The following is a 15,522-nucleotide window of genomic DNA, read 5'->3' on the forward strand; positions in this document are numbered from 1 at the left end:
TTCTAACCATAGTGACTCTGACCCTGAACCAAATGGTTATTCTTCTAAACTCAGAGCAATCTTCCAGTTTCATCTTCTCCAAGGAAAAAGAATGGGGAAAGGAAGCACCTTGTAGATTTTTCATGATTCTTTTTCACCGTGTCAAAAATATTGCCTAAGATGACTAAATAGAGACCCCAAAATGCCACCATAACTGCTTGCAAGGGCATTCTTTATGACAGGGTACAAGGTACTGACTCCGGGCTACAAGGATGGCTGCTCCCAATTGCCTACAACTCAAGCTCCGGTTAAGCATATGGTGGAATATTTACTACAGTTAAATGATGCTTTCTGATAGAGTCCGCCCAGCTGTCATAACGGCTATACCACTTCAGCAAAATTGCTTGTTGTACAGGGTACCTTGGTTTTCTTACATCCCCTAAGTGGGAAGTTTTCTTCAGTCTCAGAGTGCACTCAGAAATTTGGAAAATAACCCTGTCATGGGATATTAACCTTGTCTTGTCTCTACTTGTTCTCTTTTCTAAATATCAAGAAAAATAGCATTTCTGATGCCCAGGAGAGTTTCAAAGTTGTATGGTCCTTTTGGCAGGCCTGATATAACATGATATTCTCCAAGGATAAGGTCTCCTTGAGATAGCATCTGAAATTTTTGTCTCTGGTCATTTCAGATTTTCACAGAAAGCTAACTGTCCAGCTATTTAATTCTCTTCCCCAAACTTCTCCTCATAAGGGTGTCTTAACTTATTGACTACTTACAGAGCCTTGTCCTCCTCCCTTGAGAGAACAAGGCAATTCCAGGGCTTGGTTAGGCTTTTTGTTTCTTATGCAGACAAAGTAAGAGGGCAGGCAATGTCTGTACAATGAACATCTCTTTGATTTGGTATAAGGTTCTGTTATGATCCTCCTCCTGGGTGAGTAAATGTTCATTCTGCAATGAAACAAACTTCACCAGACATCATGTGGCTTAGAGAAAGTCTTAGTCTCCATGCAGTACAGCTTCCCTGTGTGTAAAAATGGGAATAACTGCTGCATGCTACTTGCATATCAGAATAAATAGATATTTTGAGACAGGGACATGAGGGCCATGTAAATTCTTAAAACAGAAAATTGCCCTTGAGAGCCACAAGCTGTTCATCTTCAGTAAATCAGTTAATTCTCCTGTCAAGTGTGGTGATAAATAGATATGTACACACAGACATGCATCCTTTGTTATCGAAACCCTTATAAATGAAATATTCAGAATAACAGCAATATTCAGAGCTTTAAAATCCATGGGAAACCACTCCAAAGTCTACAAAAAAAGTCTACCGTAAATACCAAGGAATCAATGGTGGTCAGTACAAACAGTACTATGGAACCTGAATGATTCTTTGTAAACACTATTTTATAGCATTCAACCTCAGCAAGCGTAATTTTGTTATGAGTACATACAATGTATAAGAAATGTCTTGAACCCAAGATTCTCCAAGCTAGCATCCTAACCAGTGAACCATCCCTCGTAAGCAGATCCCCAAACAGAATATTCATTCCAGTGAGAGAAAAAAAATCAAGACAAAGTAGATACACAATGCCGTGTTAGAGGAAATTTAAACAGGGAGCATCTTGTATAATCTCTGATTACTTGTATCTACATTCTAATGAAGAGCTGGATTTAATGGAATTGGGAGAAATGCCAGCTCTGTGCTGTTTGAAAAAGTATACTGGTATTTTAAGCCCCAGTGCCGCAGTCCATCTCTACTCAACAAAACATTTCTACTTGTATTTAAATGCTTAGCTATATTGGGGTTTAAGTATCTCTCCTTCTGGTAAACTTCTATTTGCTGCTTTGTATACAGTACTTTATCCTCTCGTGATGCACAGATGAGTCATTCTAGTCCAGAATGTATTGCTGAAGAAGCATCTGGTCTCTTTAGGAGTGTTATAAGCATTTGCACAGATAACATCCTTGAAGTTCAATACTGGCAAACATGATCTGAAGAATTTCTTAGAAGCTAAACATTCCCATAAGCCCTTCCTCTTTTCCCAGATGTAACTTCTAATTGAGATGGTTGAGGTTAAAAACCTCACCACTCTATACACAGTAACACAAAAAAAATAAGTTCACCTGAGAAATAAGCAAAGGTGACAAGAATACAAATGTTCTAGGGCAGCTATTTTTAGAAGCCTACACCAGGATGCTAATTTAATTAGCATAGCTGGAAAATGCCACAACAGCCAAAATACTTTAGTAATGAGCCCAATCCTCTCTTCCTATTGAGATAAGAATAAAAGAGAATATTTCTTTGTGAAGTTCCTTTAGCCTATGGATCTGCTGATTGCTGCTCCTATTTGTAAGTTCTGCTGAATTTTAATTGAAGTCCATGGGTGCACCTAGATGAGCACAGGCATTTGTGCCCCTAGGGAACAGTGGTGCCATGCACTGTCTGGTGCATGGCAGGTTACCCTGGGTGGGGGGGGGGGGGGGGGCTGGGGCCAGTACTGTGCTGGCTGGAGCCTTACCCAAGGTCCTAAGGGCTTCCTGAGGCTGTAGCCATGGCAGGAAGCCTCGCAAGCACTTGGAGTATGGCTCTGGCTGGCCAGGCTCTGGTTTTGGGCGGCATGTACTGCTGCTATGTGCGCTGCCCCACTTCTTTGTGGTGTGGGTTTTTTTGATCCCAGGATCTCCTGGGGTCAAAGCCCCCACCCACATTGCAAAGTAGCAGTGGAGGGAATGCCTTCATGTGCGGTATGTGGTGTTGCAGATATGCCTAGGGTGCCACATACTGCACATCCATGCATTCAGGTGTTCACACTGCTATAAAGTGTGGGGGGGTTGACCTGGGGAAGTTCTGGGGTAAAAAAATAACATGCAAAAAAAGAAGTAGGATGGCGCACATGGGGACAGCACATACTGCCCCAAACTGGAGCCTGGACGGCCAGAGCCACACTCCAGCTTCTGGCAGGTCTCTTAGTTGCAGGCCTAGCACAGCTGCACTCCCAAGAGACCCCAAAGACCCTAGGTAAGGCTGCTGGGGCCTCCCCTATCCCACCCAGGGTAATCTGCTGCATGCCAGGGGGCACATGGCACAGGCGTTTCCCACGGACAAGTAGCAGCAGCACAGGTAGCAGGGGTAAGTAGCAGCTGCACTAATTCCATAGGCATAGTAGGGATGGGGATGCTTGAACAGAATGCCCTGCTTCTAAAAGTATATTACAAATACTAGATCATTTGGAAGCTATAGGATTGCTTCCAGTGATCACTCAAGTCGAAGTCAAAGGGCTGCCTAATGTAACCAGCCCATGTTTAGCATCGTATAGGCATGCATGGTTTCTATAGCAAGTGGCACACAAGGAAGTCAGGTGACTACTACGACATCCTCAGCAGGATTCAAATCAGATCAACTGGGGCACCCATGGTGTAATGTAAGTGCAGAGCAGGGCTCAACCTCATGATTCTGGAACTGTAGTAAGTAGGGGTATGCGAAGTGGGCCCTATTTGATTCGGATTTGGCCTGAATTGGGGACAATGATTCAATTTGTTGATTCAAATCACTGTCCTTGATTTGATTCGGATGAATCCAAATTTGAAGATTTGATGCTGATTCTAAGAATCAGTGATTCGGACATAGACACAGCTTTAAATGTTTTTTTCTACATACCTTGAGGTAGCAGGTGTGTCTTGTGATCGCGGTGATGCTGGGGCAGATGGAGCATCCCACAGGAGTGGGGGGGGGCCCTCTACATGCTTGGAAGCAAACCCGGAAGTGGACCAGAAATACTTCTGGTCCACTTCTGGGTCTTCCGGGAGGTATGCGGGGGCCCCCCCCATCCCCGCAGCTCAGCGATTGTCCTCAGGGGCACCCCGGGTGCCCCCCAGACCCAGGAGGCACCAGTCACTGAGCTGAGAGAGCATGGGGGGTGCCCAGTGTGCTCCACAGCAGACCCAGAAGTGGACCGGAAGTGCTTCTGGTCCACTTCTGGGTCTGCTGCCAAGCGCATTGGGGAGCTTCTGTGGGTTGTTCCAGGCGCCCCAGCATCATGGCATTCACAAGCCCCTGCTACCTAGAGGAATGTAGAAAAAAGATTTAAAGCTGTCTCTTATGTCTGAATCTCCAAATCTTTCTGAATCTCTCCGAATTGATTTGGAGGATTCCAGTTCAATTCAGAGAGATTAGAGGGTCCTCTGGTTCGATTCGGATTTGGAGATTTGGCCACTGAATTAGACCAGATCTCTGCCGAATCGAATCGGGGACTGAAGCTTTGCACAGCTCTAGTAGTAAGATATCAGTGGATTGGTCACCCAGCTGGCACAAGCTATTAGGAAAATAACTATCACAGAAGTCTTCATGGCAAGGAAATATTACAGAGTTGTTCACTATATGTGGACTGTAATTGGTGAGAGCAAATTAGGTAACTGCTCAGTGGAGAGGCCATGGGAATGAAATATTCTCCTATCTTTAAGTGACTCTTCTACAGTAAGAAACATAGTTGGGCATTATTGGGGTTTTGCCTTGATCTTGCCTGTTCAAATCTTTTTTGGCAAATCAGTTGTATTTATGAAGCATGCTAAATTGACAGTTTTAAATCCTAAAGTTCATTTTAATACCACAAATGAAAATCCTCTTTATATTATGGCCATTAGAGCCTTCATTTATCAGTGGAGAGTAGCTCTGCGGAAGATCTGTTCATAATTTTTTCTTTTATTAAGAGACAGTGATGTTGTTTGCAAATCTTCATAAAGAAGCTGTTGTAGAATATTTTTCTCTACATTAAAGTACCATCAAGCAAACTAGTACAGTGCTTGCCATAGAAGTCATCATTTACCAACTATTCTGGTATGGAGTTAATTAAAGTACAGCACTTATTTTCCACTCTGAGTGTAGGCAGAAGATAAGGCAGGGTGGCACCTTAGAGACTAACTAGTCCAGAAAGTCATGAGCTTTCGTACCTACTTGTCATATGCTATAAGTATAGGGAACAGATATGTTAGCTCCATTACCACGGTAATAACAGTTGGTAAATGGTCTCTTCCTAACGGAGACTACTCTGTGTATTTACTAAAGCTTTGCCATAAAATCTGGATAACAGATGCATGTTCTTCTCATCTGTCATGTATTTACCAAATGACTCCCATCATTTTATTTTATGTACAAATCAAGCAATAGCCATTGCATTAACATGATTTTAATGTATATTATGTCAAAAAGAATGGAAAATGAGATAGTAGGAAAAAATCACATTCTGGAGCTAAATTAGACCAACTAGTATTTGTTATTAATGTCCCATATGGCTAGGTGTACACAGATATAAATCAGATGCTGCAATTGCCATGAAATATAAACGTGCCTCAAAACAGACATGCTATTCATGTTTGTTCTTTTAACTAGACCAGGGCTTTTCACTTGAATAAATTCATTTTTTTACTTTTGATAGTTGCATGAAATATTATTTTTGGACAAGGAAACTTGCATAGTCAACTAACGAGAAGTTATTACTTGTTGATGCTTAGATGTTGTCTCTTTTTTATACTTTATTTAAAAGACAAATAAGCAAATACCACTGGGTTCTTGTTTCTTTCTCTGAAGTCAGTGCTTCTAGAGAAGCTTTTGTACTTTTTTTGTAGCCACCATATTCTTTAATAGTCAAGAAGGAGCACTTTCAAATGTCTGGTGCTTTTCAGTGCTTTAAATCTGGTGGCTGTCTATAACCTCACCGGGGGGACCAGCCAAGGCTCTGTTCCCCTGGGCACCACCTGGGATAACAAGGAATAGCAGCCACAAATTGATGAAAGGAGGTTCAAGCTTGATATCAGGGGGCATTACCTAACTGTTAGGTCTGCCAGGCTCTGGAATGGGCTCCCAAGGCGGGTGGTGCTTTCCCCTACCTTGGGGGTCTTCAAGAGGAGGTTGGATAAGACATCTGGCTGGGGTATTATGATCCCAGCACTCATTCCTGCCCAGGGTAGCGGGTCGGACTTGATGATCTGTTCAGGTCCCTTCTGAGTCTCGAAACTATGAAATCTGGGTGTTTACCTTGATGCCGTACCGGCCTTTCAGAAAGAGCTGAGCTACCTGCTACATGAAAATTGGGGCCCTTTAATTTATTTCAAGCTGGGTGCACAAGATGGTAATGTCCTTTGAAACTTTTCTTTGAGACCCACATTTATTGTGGTATTTTGTACCTAGATTATATAGCAAGAATTATGGAATTCACCAGTGAACACAGAGGTCTCTACCTTAAATTCGGGCCATCTGAATTCATATTTAGGCTGCCATTTTGGTTTGTGATTAACTAGGAAATGGAATAAAGCTCAAATGCTGTGCTCCTTGCTGATTCCTTTTCCCTGATAAAGTAGAAGGAAATAGGCATTCCTTGTGATGGTCCGTGACTGGGGACATGGGTGTAAATGCTGCCCTGCAGCTTCAAACTGGTTGGAGGCTCAAGAATTCAGGTCTCCCTGCAGATGCTGCCATTGCTGCAATGGAATATGGAACCTGCCTCTCCTCATCTACTTGGCTTGTGGAGAAAGTACAGTGCAAACTAATATCGAGTGACTGGCAGTCATAAGCAGAATGTTTTCCAGAAGACGAAGGTGTTGCTGGATTCTTAGAAAGGGGCTAGGGGTCTTCCTGTGTTGTGAGCCTGAATGTGCACTGTTACTGGAGCTGGTAATGTCTCTGTGGAGTGACACAAATTTTATCAGCTGTTGATTTTTGCGGCAGTGTCACCTTGCACCCAAATAAGTGACTGAAGAAGGAGGAACAGTTGCAAGGGCAGATTTTTCCTTGAAGTCAATGAATGTGCTGATTTACATCTACTGAGGATCTGACCTGTAAAATATGACTTAGTGAATTTCCAGCAGCATCTTCAGTCTGAGTGAGATTCTGCAACTGAGAAAATCAGGGGCATTGCTTATAGTCTGCCATAAAAAGTCTAAAGCTTTCAAGAGAATAGTGCTTAATTTCAATCACTATCATATTTAATACTTTAAGAGGAGAGACAATCTTTTATTACTCAGGCTTTTTACTAGCCTGTTACTATTTCAGCACTGAAGAACCGGTGCCTTACTGGAAGCTGCTGCTTTTATGGGCAGGAAGCTGTCAGTCAACACTTGACAGCTTTTCAACTCAAATGTGTTAAGATAATGATTTTTAATTTGTCATGGAAATTGTTTATAACAAATCTTTTCTTAGCACCATAGTGTATTTATTCAGCATGAATCATTTTCATAATCCAAACATAGTGAGCCTTGTTTTATTCTCACGTATCCTGGTGTGAATCTGGAGTAACACTTCAGTGAAGTTGGTAAATTTAATTTAAATAAAGTAAATCCAATGTAAATGAGACCTGGAGCAAGCCCTGTGTTTTCAAACATCTGTGGTGTTTCACATATGACTGGATATGGATGAAGTCTTCTGAACTGATCATTTTAATGTCACGCAGGAGAGCATGTGAATAAAAATTAAAGTGGCATGACTAGCTAGCAGCAGGCTTTGAAGGTGAAATGGATAAAATTGCATAGTAAAAATATAGCAGAGGTGAGAAACATTCATAGTCACATCAGGAGAAATTCTCTTCATTGTACAAGGTCCGTGCAGGTCCTCTGTATTTAGAATGGGATTTTCATAGGTCTGATTTAGGAGCACAGGTAGGATTTCAAAAGACTTTAAAGGATCTAGGAGTCCCATTCCCACAGAACATCAATGAGGCTTGCCCAAGGCCCTTATTGGCAGGATTTCAAGAGCATCTAGGGGATGTGTTAAAGGTTAAAGTTGGCTGAATATTTCACAGAGTTGAAAAATACTTAGAAGCAAATACATTTATGGGCTCGTTGCGAGAATTTTATCTTATAGGGCCTTGTCTGATGGCATTTATTTGCAGGCTCCTACTAGAATGTACTGTAAATTCCTGTTGTCTCTGGCTCACTTGCTTCCAGAATAGTTCAGAAGTGACCTTTCCCATTAAATTCTGCCTGATTTCTTTTCTGGCTGAGGGATTTAGGTAGCTTCATAATATCCATTTATGCTGGTCATATTTTTTTAGGTATCATAGGACAATGGTGGGACATAGAAGACTTCTAAATGAGACATTTTTTCCTATCTTGATTCAATCCTTTGCCATTCATCAGAGGGTATCCATATCAAGTGGCGAGAGCCAGTATCAGTTGCCTCACATGGCTGCCTTTATATGGCAGTTGGCTTTGTTATTGTAATAAGTTAATCTAATTTTTTTGTAACAGCTGGTAGCAGCAAAGTGCACTAAACACCAAATGGCAGTGTGGTAAGACAAGTTGCACAATAAAGTCCCCTTCTCAAAAGGGTTCATGTACAAATTATTCATAAAATCCTTCACTACGTCTATGTGCAAGGAACTGGCACATACAAAACCGTGACTTGCACATGTGCCTCTGGAGATTTAAATTGGAGTGGGCAAAAAAACATTGGCTGAATTCCTAATAATAGTAAAGAAGGACAGCCAAACAAAATGCTGCATTTGGACAATGGGCTAATTCCTTTAGAAAATGAAATTCCAGACCCTTTCTTCTTCTGCATCTTGGCATCTGCTAAACTTTTTGCCAGAGGCCAGGTGGCTGAAACCTGGCAGCTTAAGAACACTGAAATTATTTGCAGGAAATCATAGAATAATAGAAAATGAGGGTTGGAAGGGACCTCACGAGGTCGTCTAGTCCAACCACTACTCAAAGCAGGACCATCCCCAAATAGATCATCTCAGCCAAGACTTTGTCTAGGTGAGTCTTAAAAACCTCCAAGGATGGAGATGCCACAACATCTCTGGGTAACCTGTTCCAGTGCTTTACTACCTTCCTAGTGAGAGAGTATTTCCTAATATCTAACTTAAACTTCCCTTGCTGCAATTTGAGACCATTGCTCCTTGTTCTGTTATCTGCCACCACTAAGAACAGTCTAGCTCCATCCTCTTTGTAACCACCCTTCAGGTATTTGAGGGCTGCTGTTAAATCCTCCCTTGGTCTTCTCTTCTCCAGACTAAATAAGGCCAGTTCCCTCAGCCTCTCCTCAGAAGTCATGTGCCCCAGCCCCTCAGCCATTTTCATTGTCATCCGCTTGACTTTCTCCAGTCTGTTCACATCCTTTCTGTAGTGGGACTCCAAAACTGAACACAGTATTTCAGATGTGGCCTCACTGGTGCCAAACTGAGAAGAAGAATCACTTCTCCCAATCTGCTGGCAACTCTCCTATTAATGCAGCCCAGTATGCTGTTAGCTTTCTTCACAACAAGGGCACACTGTTGGCTTATATTCAGCTTATTGCCCACTGTAACGTTCAGGTCCTTTTCTGCAGAACTGCTTAGCTGGTTGGTCCCCAGCCTGTAACTGTGCCTGGGATTGTTCCATCCTAAGTGCAGGACTTTGCACTTCTCCTTATTGAACCTCACGAGATTTCTTTTAGTCCAATCCTCCAATTTGTCTAGGTTTCTCTGAAAGCATTAACAGGGTATCACCATAGCATTTGTCATGTTTTCCTTCCCCTCACCTAGATGCCATAGAAAGAGGCCAATGCTAAGACAACAGAGTGTGTAAGATGTGTTTAGGTATTTTCTTGTTGTGTAAACAAAAAGGTATTTTTGACTTTCAGGTTTTATGTGACAACCCTGAGAGAGGACTCTTGCATCCTGTGACTTGGACTTTGAAGTTGGATCCTAGTTCAAATACATCCAGTGCTTTGTTTGCATTAGAAATTATTGTGGAAATCCCCTCTGATAACATTGCATTTGGTTGACTGGATTTCACATTTATTATTGTTTACAAATGATGCTTCATTTTTCATAGAAGAACTTAGCAGGATTTATTTTGGAATGTTGGATGATGCAAAGTGACGTAGTTCCATTGACTAGCTAACAACAACTGCCTGAGCGTTTGGGACTTTTTGTTATTACTTTATGATTTTCTTATGGCAAGAACCTGTCATCAGCTATTAGGGAAAGAACCCTCCCCCCCCCCAAAAAAACAAAACCCAACCAACCAACCAACCAACCAAACAAAATCAAAACACCTTCAAGATGTCTTATGGACCCAGGAAGAACAGTTTCTTTTGGAAAAGCTTCTTTGGAGAGATTGTATTGCTTGTTTCCTTCCCCTTTTACACTCATCCCCTTTTCTGGTTTTCAGGAATGTAAGAGCACAAAGGGAATTATATTTCATCATTACAGTTATGGCCAGCAGAGGCCTCAAAGATTTATGTGATTCTGAAAAAATTAGATGCTGGGTTATATACCCTGGAGTTAGGTGTAATATCTGCTGGTGATGTGATTTTTACACCTGAGTAACCACAGTAAATAGCAAGATGTCTACTGATGGGAGTTTTCCTGTTATGTCAGTGTTACTGGTGTTAACCATGCTTTGGAAACCTCTAATATGTAGCCTTCCTAGTAATCTGAACAAATGGTACAAAGCACTATTGAATGCAGGTTCTTCTCTGCATTCTTCATGATTACTTCTATGCAGCCAAATACTATCCTTGAATGTGTGGATACAAACACTTATTGATTTCAGCTAAAATGATAAGCACAGAGAGTAAAATTCTGACCTTGTACCTTATAATGTTTCTTCTCTGTTTAAGGGCTGAATCTGGTCTCAGTTATGTTGGATTCAGTCAGAAGCAGCTGAAGCCAGTATTCTGGATTTAGGTCTGTGTAAATAATAATAAGAAAAAAAAGAGTCTTTTTGTCTGATTGGGCAAACAGTCATTTTTATGAGTAACATTGCAAACATAAATAATCCTATTAACTTTGATAGAGGTAGACATCTAAGTAAATTTATTTAGATGCAAAATTGTTTTCAGGTTTTAATTCTTCAAAAGCATTTTGACATGTGAATAGCAGCATATAACAGATGAACTCCTAGGCCATTTATACATGTGCTTGGGTGTGGGGGGGGAGAGGGCACTGTAATTAGAGTGGTTACAAGAGCTGCTCTAATTAAAATGCCTGGAGCATCTCATGTATCATCATCCCTGCACTTAAAAATGGTGGCAAGGGTGCTTTAAGTAAAGCTCATTCAACAAGCTTTAGTTAAAGTGCCCCCACCACCATTTTGAAGTGTGGGGACGCTGATACATGTGACACTGGAGTCTGCTGGAGCACAGTAATTACCATGCTCCAGCAGACTTGACTAATTGAGCCTGCTCTGATGTGCTGTAATAATTACAGCACATCAGAGCAGCCTCAGTGCTTGTGTATAGGTGCCCCAAAACACACAATATGCATCATGAGACACTCATGTGTACCCTGCAGAGGAGAGAGGTAATTTGTCTATGGACCTGGTCAACCGGGGAAGAATGATAGCATTTAGGCCTTTGAGAGGTGAGGAACTGAGGTACAAATCTCTCTCTCTTTTCCTGTTGCCAAAACAGGAGGGTGCCCCCTGCCTGGACATACCAGGCCCCCAAATTTCTCTCACAGGCCTTTGGCACTCAAAACTAAAACTTTAAGGTACTGCAGCACCAAAGAAATGAAACATCCCAGTTCAAGTGTATGGAAACACTTTGCTTCCCTTGTTTTCAATTAAAAAATAATTCATTTTGTGAAATGATTTGATACCTTGAATCTTCATCAGTTTAGGGTGAAAACAAATGTTGAAATATAGGAAAAGGATGGAAATGCTGACTTCTGTACTTTTGTTCAGCTCTGTCATTTATATAAGTGCTTTGCTGAATTGGAGCCTAAATAAGTAAAAGTTATACACTGATAATGTAGTGTTGAAACAAAAAAAGAAAAAAGAAAAAAAAAAGAATCATCCACATCTCGCCCCAAGCTCTAGAATATAGTGAGTTATAAAAAGAATATAGCAGTTTTCTGCAATGACCAAAATGATTATTTAGCCTGTTGGTGACTGTGCAACAACACTGGTACAAATCATTAAACAAGAGTTTAGCTTCAGTGAGGAATCAAGGAGGACACCTAACTTGTGGATGGTTTGATTAACTGTGAAACAGCAAGCAAAATTCTGTGCTGGGTGGAAATAGCACCAGTAAATAATGTTGGATTTTTTTTCCTCTAGTCTTTCATTCTACAGCTGGCTGAAAAACAGGAAGCAAATGAAGATTTTTAAAATAACATTTATGGGGGTTTTTTTGGTTGAAATCCCAAATACGTTTTTTTCTAAAATTTAAATCCATTATTAGCCTGGGAAAAATTGGGAAGAAAATTTCACCACAGTCTTGTTTAAATTTTGGGGGAGCAATGATTGAAATGTCATAGATTATTTTTTTTAGAGTTTTTCTATTTTCAGCATCTATATCCTCAATTATATAATTCGTAACACTATATCCCTGATAAAAGTATGCCTTTTATTAAGTATCTCTCTTCCTCAAAACCTCCTTTGCTATTAGATTGGTGAATTTCAAAAGGTTTTCTTCACTTCATCTGTTTAACTTTGAAAGACCTAAAGCCAAAATTTCTAAAAGTTTCAGATGAGCAAAGAATCCAAAATGGGCTAGAAATACCAAACGCCAGACCATAATCTTGCAACTTTTACCAGAGCTGTGTAAAAGTGATTTGCATTGAGAGAAAGGGGGTGGGAGGGGATGGGCAAGTATTGAGACTGATTTGAACCTAAAAAAAAAATCTGAAGGCTGGAACATTGGCTTCATTTATGTCAATGGCGAAGCCCCATTAACTTGTTTAATGATCTGTACAGGTGCACCCATATGGGATGTCATCAAAACATCTAAGGTGGTTGATGCCAACTACTGTGCTGCTTCTCCCATATTTTCAGTCTCAGTAGCTGATATGGGTAAACAGGACTAATATGCTTAAACCTGTTTAGAATTCCTCTAAAATCAGTGTAAACTAATGGGTAACTTACCTAAATACAGTTATACTGGTATGAAATGGGTGTAATAAGGCCAGAAATGAGATATTTTACCAGAAGAGAGAGGGGGCAGCTGGCCCGGCTCCATAGACCCGCTGCCAGCCTGGGCCCTATGCTCCTGCTGCCCTGCTCTGGGCCACTGCCAGCCCTGGCCCTGGCCCTGGAGCACCAGTACAAGCCCCATGCTCCCACCCAACTGTTGCTGCACTCATGCCCACCCACCACTGCCACTGTCACTGCCACTGCCACTGCCACTTTCCCACTTGCCACTGCCACTTCTCCACCCCTACCTGCCTGCCAGCCACTCTTGCTGCATTGCTGGGACTGCAGGACTCAGCAGGTGCTGGCCTGGCCCCTGTGATTCTCAGATGGCTCCAAGTACCCACACTCCCCCTTGCACTGCCATACATGCACACCCCACACTCTTTCCCACACCCCAGCTACCCTCCCCATCACACATGCCACAACCCTCTGCAGCCACCTTCCCCCATACCCACTCACACCCCACATATCTACACATATACTGACATGCTCTTTCACCCCACATACACACCCCTATGCTTATCCACCCCCACAACCCCCTACACACACCCTCCCCCACATCCCACATATCTACATATCCACTGCCCCCAACAAACCTATACCCTCCTCCCCATGCCCTCTAATATATACGAGTAAGACTGCATTTTATGCTATTATACAATCACCTCTATGTACACTGCACAAACACATGTAAATTATGGCAAAAATATTTTTTTGAGATCAAATTAATGAACGTTGTAATAGATGTTTGATTTTTACACTATAATTTGATATTTTTCTGGTTCTGAGATGGCAACCCCCCCTTGCTGAATTGGGCAAGGGGAGGGACTTCTGGTGGCAAAGGTCAGGGGCTGGGGGTGGGACTCCCAGTCCCAAGATGGTGACCAAGGGGCAGGGCACCTGTCAAGGGGCAGAGCTAACCATGCAGACCTCGAGAGCTTGCCAAAACTTGGTTAGTGGCCCTCCAGTCAAAATAATTGCCTGCCCCTGATCTAAGGTCTATTTAAATTTGTAAACTCCAGTCCTTCCCTTGTACTCCCTTTTTCAGTCACCTAGGCTGTTTCCCACACTATCAATATGTCACCCATGCCATTCTACCTTAAATTCCTCATCTCTGAGGGGCAGCAGCATGGCCCACACTTCTCCTCCAGTGCCGGTTTGTTTGCTCATCCATTTCTGAAATAATTTCGCTTGTTCTGGTGGCCTCGTGTCCTTGGGCAAGGGTTGGGAATCCTTTTCTCTCAATTTCTACGTTGCCTGGAGATACAACTGCAGAGTCTCTTTTGGAACACAGCAGTTCCTTTCTCTGCCTGGTTCTGTTGTAATAGTACTAATGATTGAGGGCTGGTCATTCCCTAAAGACCAATGCTAGGCAGAGGGGGGATCTAGCTATCTTTCACCTTCTGTCAGCAGCCTTCTACACCAGAAAGTGGTGGGAATGGTGTCCCAGGGGAGATATTACCAACTGCATGGCCACATGATAAAAGTTGTCTTAAAACTAAGTACAGGGAGTAAGACTATCCTTCCATGCCCTGAATAACACTTATGCTGGTAGAAAACCTAGCCAGCAATCTCAGGACTAGCTAAGGATGGGGAAATGGAAGGTTGGATCAGATTTTTTTTAAGGGGATGAACAAAGGTACAGATAAATTTCACTTGCCCCAAACAGTTCAGCCATCCATGTAATAATAATATGGCATAATCTAAATGAAACTTATCTAAGCTGGTTACAGATGACCTATCTGACCATTCACTGCAGGTAAAATTCATTCCTTTAAGATGATTACTGGACTGCTGGGGATGATCCCAGGATGATTTGATTAGCCCACTGATGGCTGAATTAGACTGTCCAGAAATGATGCATTTTATTAACTCAGGAAAACTGTCATCATAGAATCATAGAAGTAGGGTCGGAAGGGACCTTGTAGATCTTCAAGTCTGACCACCTGCCTGGGCAGGAGAAAAAACTGGGCTCAAATGATCCCAGTTAGGTAGGCATCAAGCCTCCTCTTAAAGACCCCCAGGGTAGGAGCCAGCACCACTTTCCTTGGAAGTTTGTTCCAGATCTTAGCCGCCCTAACTGTGAAGTAGTTCTGATGGATGTCTAATCTAAACCTACTCTCCAACAACTTGTGGCTGTTATTCCTTGTTATGTCAGGAGGTGTTAGGGGAAACAAAGTCTCCCCCAAACTCTTCTGGTCCCCCCTAATGAGTTTGTAGATGGTCACCAGGTCCCCCCTCAGCCTTCATTTGTGAAGGATGAACAGGTTCAGATCCTGCAGTCTCTCATTATAGGGTCTGTCCTGTTGTCCCTGGATCATGCCGGTGGCCCTCCTCTGGACCCTCTCAATGTTGTCCACATCCCTCCTGAAGTGGGGCACACAGAACTGGACACAGTAGTCCAGCTGTGACCTGCATAGAGGGGGAGGATCACCTCCTTGTCCCTGCTAGAGATGCACCTGTGGATACACGACAAGGTCTGGTTAGCCCTGCCAACCGTGACCTCACATTGTTGGCCCATGTTCATTTTGGAGTCAGTAATGACTCCAAGATCCCTTTCTGCCTCTGTGCTCTCAAGAAGGGAGTTTCCCATCTTATAAGTGTGCTGCTGGTTACTACTGCCCAAGTGCAGCACCCTGCACTTGTCAGTG

This window comes from Crocodylus porosus, unplaced genomic scaffold (assembly GCF_001723895.1).
Source record: "Crocodylus porosus isolate Cpor-Errol unplaced genomic scaffold, CroPor_comp1, whole genome shotgun sequence".
NCBI lineage: Eukaryota > Metazoa > Chordata > Crocodylia > Crocodylidae > Crocodylus > Crocodylus porosus.